This window comes from Gekko japonicus, unplaced genomic scaffold (genome assembly GCF_001447785.1).
Source record: "Gekko japonicus isolate JY-2015 unplaced genomic scaffold, Gekko_japonicus_V1.1 scaffold1849, whole genome shotgun sequence".
Taxonomy (NCBI): Eukaryota; Metazoa; Chordata; class Lepidosauria; order Squamata; family Gekkonidae; genus Gekko; species Gekko japonicus.
This window is the reverse complement of record NW_015172062.1, coordinates 358,743-363,594: the sequence shown is the minus strand read 5'-3', so window position 1 is coordinate 363,594 and position 4,852 is coordinate 358,743.

Genomic DNA, 4,852 nt, shown 5'->3' with positions numbered 1-4,852 from the left:
CAGCCAAGAAACTGAGGGAGCTTATTGAGGTGCTCTGAGGGAGCTTATTGAAATAGGTGTTTGCAGGGCTTTTTTTGTAGAAAAAGCCCAGCAGGAACTCATTAGCATAATAGGCCACACCCAACAGCAGGAACTCATTCGCCTATTGGGCCACACCCCTGACAGCACAGCTCATTGGCATATTAGGCCACACCCCCATGTTACCAGAAGTGTGGTCATCCAGCCACACCCACTTTTTGCTTCTTATTCTGTTTACCTTGTTTGTTGTCAAAACCCAGGGCTTTTTTGTAGCAGGAACTCCTTTGCATGATAGGCCACACACCCCTAATGTAGCCAATCCTAATGAGTTCCTGCTGTTGGGTGTGGCCTATTATGCTAAAATCCAAACAGAATGTGAATTGATGAGCCCACTTCATGCTTGGTATCCCTTACTGGACAAGATCAACATAGACAAATTTGACTGGGAAAATCTCAGTAATGCTAAATACAAATTGTTGCTGTATAACTAAAAATTGCTATTTTGTACGGTTAGAGAAATGTGGTTTCTTGCAATACCCTTGCTTTGTATTTGGACTTCCCTATTGCATTTATTTTCTGTTTGTATAAAACTCTCAATAAAATTTGTTGTTTAAATTTAAAAAAAAAATGCTATTGAGTTTCTGCTGGGCGTGGCCAACTCAGGAGCCAGCCGGAACTCCGCTCCTGTGCGTTCCTGCCCAAAAATAGCCCTGGGTGTTTGAGCAAGCCTGTCTGTGGAATCGTGACTTTTCGTGCTACTTGAATACAAGAATAAGAAAGACACAAAGAACGTTTTACTGGCTATCGCACTTTATTTGCATTGGATGACGCCTGAGGACCGGGCAGTTACCTGCAACCGAGAGGAGTATCATGTATTGGACTGTTCTTATTGTGAAGAATTTTCATGTCCATGTGATTTCACAGAAATGTATTAATATTTATAAGACACTTGAAAACCTGAATTGGCTTTTCATAATTATATCATGGTTGTTACTGTTTGTTTTTCATCCACCTCCCAGGTGTCAGGTGGAGATCTCCTGGGATTACAGGAGGTCCAGCAGTGGGGCCAGGCGGCGGCGGCATCAGAGATCAGTTCTCCTGGAGAAAATGGCCGCTTTGGAAGACGGACTCTGTGGCATTCTACCCCACTGAAGTCCCTCCCCTCCCCAAACCCCGCCCTCCTCAGGCCCCACCCCTAAAATCACTCTTGGTGATTGGTTCACTCTGTCTTTATCTTGTATAAATTGGAGCGTGCAAAGACGGTATCTCTTGTATTGGTTTTCAGGTCTATGATTTACATTTCCCCCCATCTATACTGTGTCATGTCGAGCGAGGGCCCTGTCCTGTGAACTCTAGTATACAAAAATGTCTCCCACTGTTGTGTCCGCTGACCGCCACCAGAGGCCAGCGAATACCCTAGAGCTTGACTCTGGAAGAACAATGGGGACAAGGCTCCTGGTCTCTCCACTGAGGGACCAATGGGACGTTGGCGGTAGATTCAAACCGACCAACGGGACCTGGGGGGTGTCCCCATATGTGTATATAGTTGGTCCACGGGCCGTTTCCCTTTGTCTTGTTGTGTGCCAGTGAAGCGTGCAGGATGTTATGCGTGCCGCAGCGGCCTAGCCATGCGGTCAACCCACTACACAATACCCACAATAAAACTATTTAAGGTACCGCTAGATGTCTTTTTGCCTTTCACTTAACAGATTAATACGGCTACCATTCCGAAACTGGATTAAGTGCCTCTTAAATTAATTTAGAAGGCAGCCGAGCTGTCTTGAAAGATCCACTCACAAATACCTCTGTTCTGAGTTGTTTTAGCAGCTAAGCTGTAGCAGAATTTGTCTTAATGCGCAAAGGAGTTCAGCTATTTTTACAGATGTGTTTTGCTGCGGTCTAGCGAGCTCAGGGTGGCAAGTTTATTCTTGTCATTTTGCAGAGGAACTAAGCTGTATCACACACGGAGCTGTTGGCAAACGTAGCTTACTTGCCAGTTAGCAGTATTTAAGAAATCCTCAGCAAAGAGGGAGAGAGAGTGGTCAGTGCTCAGACTGGGCATTTTTGCCTTGGAGTGGAAGAACTGGCAAATCTGCAGATGTGTATCATGAAAGAGGATAGAATGGGATAAGCAAAGCCTGTCTCCTGATCAAATTATGAAGGGGGTGGGGGGAGATCCAGATAGGAACAGAATGAAAAGATGCTGCCAAGCACGCACGCATGCACAAGGAGCCCTGTGTAAGAACTCAGCCTTCTGTCTGTCCTAGCTTCCAAGGGACTTTGCCAGCGAGGCACATACAAAGGGGGTATTCTGGAGGCCAAGGAGGAGGTGGCTGTCGGTAGAAGGAAGGAACAGAAAAATGGAGCAGAGCGGATGAGAACAGCAGGAAGCTACAGCAGTGTGAAGGCCACATCTCACAGCTTTCAGTCATCACAAGGCTGTGATGCTGTGTCTCCATGCTTAGCAAAACTGGCTGTCCCAGGAAAGGAGATTGATGTGAGAGGCAAGAGAGAGAGAGAGAAATGTGTGCAGATGCACAAGGTAAATTAAGTGGACTTCCCCTCTCTGTACCCAGAACAAGTGGCGTAGGGCTGCAATGTCAACAACACTTCCTTAGGAGCAGGGGGGGGGGGTTTGTAGAAAAAGCCCAGCGGGAACTCATTAGCATATTAGGTCACACCCAACAGCAGAAACTCATTAGCATATTAGGCCACACTCCCAACAGCACAGCTCATTAGCACATTAGGCCACAACCCCATGTTACCAGAAGTGTGGTCATCCAGCCACACCCACCTTTTGCTCCTTATTCTGTTTACCTTGTTTGTTGTCAAAACCCAGGGCCTTTTTTTGTAGCAGGAACTCCTTTGCATGTTAGGCCACACACACCCCTAACGTAGCCAATCCTAATGAGTTTCTGCTGTTGGGTGTGGCCTGTTATGCTAATGAGTTCCTGCTGGGTGTGGCCAACTCAGGAGCCAGCCGGAACTTCGTTCCTGTGCGTTCCTGCCCAAAAATAGCCCTGCTTAGGAGTAAGTGCCTTCCATGTCTCTGAAGAAGCAGGCATGCACGCAAAAGCTTATACCCAGAATCAAACTCTGTTGGTCACTGAATAAAATGGGGTTTACTTCTGAGTGGACCCACTTAGGATTTTCCTAAGAAGGGCTGAGCATCATTCTGTTCTTGCAAAACAAAAAACCCTGTGTGTGTGTGTGTGTGTGTGTGTATTGCCTTCAGGTCACAGCTGACTTATGGCGACCCCTTGTGGGGTTTTGGCAAGAGATGTTTAGAGGTAGTTTGCCATCACCTGCTCTCAATCCCGTAGTGCCACCCATACAATGATTCAGGCGGGTAGCCGTGTTGGTCCTGAAGCAATAATACAAACTTTGAGTCCAGTGGCACCTTTAAGACCAATAAAGTTTAATTCTTGGTATAGGCTTTTGTGCGCATGCACACTTCTTCAGATCTGTATCCTTCAGATATGTATCTGAAGAAGTGTGCATGCACACAAAAGCTTATACCCAGAATTAAACTTTGTTGGGTCTTAAAGGTGCCACTGGACTTAACCTTCACCCTTACGATGAGTGGGTGTTCTGATTCTACTTCTGAAGAGCTGTAGCTCTACCTTTTTGGCAGTCTGTAAACTTCCCTTATTACCCAGCATGGTATAGGGCAGTGATGGCGAACCTTTTAGAGACCGTGTGCCCAAACTGCGATCCAAAACCCACTTATTTATCGCAAAGTGCCAACACGGCAATTTAACCTGAATACCGAGGCTTTACTTTAGAAAAAACAACTCCTACATTAACTGAAGATGATCCAAACAAAATAAGGAAAGAAATCCCAAACGTTTTCATTTACTTAAAATTATTTGGCAGAGAATTCGACACTTTAATGATGGTCTGGGCCTGGCTGGGGCGATGGCACATGTGCCCACAGAGAGGGCTCTGAGTGCCACCTCTGGCACCCGTGCCATAGGTTTGCCACCACTGGTATAGGGGGTTAGAGTGACAGAGAAGGGTCTGGGAAACACAGGTTGGAGTCCCCACTCTGCCATGCAAAACTTGCTGGGTGACTATGTGGTCCAGGGGCACACCCTAAGACAAATCGACATCCCAGGATAGTTGTGACGATAAAGCGGAGAAGAGGAGAATGTCCCATGCCATTTGGGTTCCCATCAGGGAGAAAAGCAGGAGGAAATAAATATATAAATCATTGAGAGAACAAGGTAGTTCAAGCTGGTTAAGGAGCAGCAGGCTTGTGTCCAATGCTCCCTCTAAGCTCTGGAGTCTTGTGAGCAAGAATTCTACCTTGTGAGCTACTGGCATTAACGCTGCAAGCCAGCAATTTGGCTGGCGCAGAAATTAGTTTGCGCTGGCGCCATCCATCCTGAGCAAAGCCAAAAACGGTGTAAGCCGGAGGCCAAAAAAACCCATGAGCTGGCTCACACTTATCTCAGCTTAGAGGGAACACTGTCGTCGTGTCCAGGGATTCGGGGGTCCGCGTGCACCCTGGGATCCTTTTGCACGACCCAGTCCTGTGTGGATCTTGCCCCAAGATGACCAGAATAAAAAAGCATTGCGTGGGGAGAAACAGAAACAACTTGCATGCATCCACCCCCAGATTGGCTGGGCAAGCAGGAAATGGATAGAGAGGCTGGTTAGAGATGGAAGGATGGATGGATGGATGGGAAGGTGGCCAGACGTCTGCCTTTGCTTGGCTGTCTGTGTCAGCAGCAGCAGGTGGATCTCTCGACAGGGCCTCCAAGCGGAGGCTGGGTGGGCGCAATCCGGGGCCCGGCGTCTCCATCTTCCCTCCCCGCCCCCTCCCTCCCCG